Raw genomic sequence first — 1,945 nt, 5'->3', positions numbered from 1 at the left:
CACACACACACACACACACACACACACTCAAATGTTCTACCGTCGAATAATACCACTACTTTGGCGTTTTTACATCCCCATCAAAACACCTTAGAACATTTAGGAAGCAGGCTTCGGCCTTGCCTATCTGGGCCAATCCGGCCTGAAAGGGACACAACATCTCAGCAGAAAGACTGAGATCCAGGGGCGGCTCGTGGGTCTAAAAAGTGGGCGTGCACAATTAAGCTATCTTAGGTTGAAGATAGTCAAGGGCATAGTAAATGAGATGGTGTATAATTTTAGGATCTTTGGGTTGGTGAGGGAGAACCCTGTGATTCTATTTTCATTCTTTTTACTTGTGGCTTTGACTTCTAGAACTAAATCTGTTTGTTAGCTAAACGTCAATTTCATTCATCTTGCTTTAGAACTGAACACTCAAGTAATACCTTTCACCACTCCTCTACAAAACCGTTCAAAAGCACAACTCATAGGACGATGACTTAAGTATGTCACGTTCACCTCCCTCAGGTTCACGGTTACAGAGTCACTCAAAATAGCGGCAAGGCAATGAACCAATCACAATTCACTTGAGCACTTCGCTGGATTGCTCCGGGGCTGACATAATTTTGGCATATAATAGTGCACAGTCTATTGCGTTTATTTTTAGATTGCTTACTGTGGGCTATGTTTCGGCACTATTCAACAGGAGCACATTTGAGATGTGCCGTCTTATTAATATTAATGTACCGCTAAACTCGCTACGAGTGTCGTCATCGCTTGGGTTATCCCAAAGAGCGGTTTATAGGTCAGGTTCCCACTGTTGAATATCCTGCTATGCTTAGAAACAGCGCATGAACTTTGGCATGGCATAGTAGATGTTTTACGGCGCTATAGACACAGAAATGACCGTTATGGCGCCAGTGGGAAACGCATTTTGATATATTTGGCTAGTGTTTGTTTCTGGCCTCTTTTATTTTATTATTGTAGAGGTGTTTTACCTAATAAAACATTAAACATTTTTGGGTGGCACTGTATGACCGTGCTCTATGGACGAACCGCGCCTGCTGAGATCCATAATTAATATTCTTTACACTCGGGAATCGAACTCGGGTCTCCTGCGTGAAATATAAGCTGATATCCCACGCGTGAAATATAGAAAAATGCGCAAATTACTAGCATGTCTATGCTAACAAACGACTCCTAGCCTTTGGTTTGATTTGGTTGCAAAGTTTCAAATCAAAGTCACCTCTATTCTCACAACGACATGTCATATAAATGCAGTTTCTTAATTGTTCAATTTTTGAATCGTACGTTAACTGCTTGCTTTGTCTGTGCTTACGTTATTATTATTATTTTTTGTTTGAGGTTTGCTTTGCGGAAGGACGATAGCGCAACGTGTAAATTAGCGTGGCTAAAAACATAGGAAAACAATCCAGATTTTTCCCCAATCCTTACTCTGACTCTTACGGGCATTAACATTTTGTTTTCATGTGAGACTCTTGAATTGATCCTCTTGTCCAATTGGCTGTTCATTTGAACTTTGCTGGTCCGGATCTAAGTCCCCAGCTGATATCAGTATGGTATAAAAAATTTATTACACTCGTTATGGTGTTAGACAATGATTTATCCTACTTGTCAAATTGCCAGTTGCAATCACTCGTTGAAACTCATGATTACAACTTGGCAATTTCAATCGTAGGATAAATCACGATCTAAAACCACAACTTTTTAATATTATTTATCTAGCTTAACACTGTTACTCTTAACAATAATTGCTTATTTATATTATACTCGTGACTGTGAGCTTATTTGTGAGCGCAAGCATACTCTTATATGCGTATATGTGTAGACAAGAGAATGTATGAGAAAGTGTATGTGTATGAGTGTGCGCGCGCTGTGTGTGTGTGTGCGTGTGTGTGTGTGTATGTGAGAGTGTGTGTGTGTGTGTGTGTGTGTGTGTGTGTGT

General features: G+C 40.2%; 1 protein-coding gene across 1 annotated transcript in view; it reads left to right on the top strand.

Annotated features, from left to right (window-relative positions):
- The window catches only part of LOC101858558, a gene marked incomplete in the record, with an annotated part of 83,123 nt that overhangs the window by 50,684 nt on the left and 30,494 nt on the right, over nucleotides 1-1,945 (top strand).

The sequence above is a fragment of the Aplysia californica genome, unplaced genomic scaffold, assembly GCF_000002075.1.
Source record: "Aplysia californica isolate F4 #8 unplaced genomic scaffold, AplCal3.0 scaffold00249, whole genome shotgun sequence".
Lineage (NCBI taxonomy): Eukaryota > Metazoa > Mollusca > Gastropoda > Aplysiida > Aplysiidae > Aplysia > Aplysia californica.
Note: the sequence above shows the minus strand (reverse complement) of the source record. Positions and strands in the feature narration are given on the sequence as shown.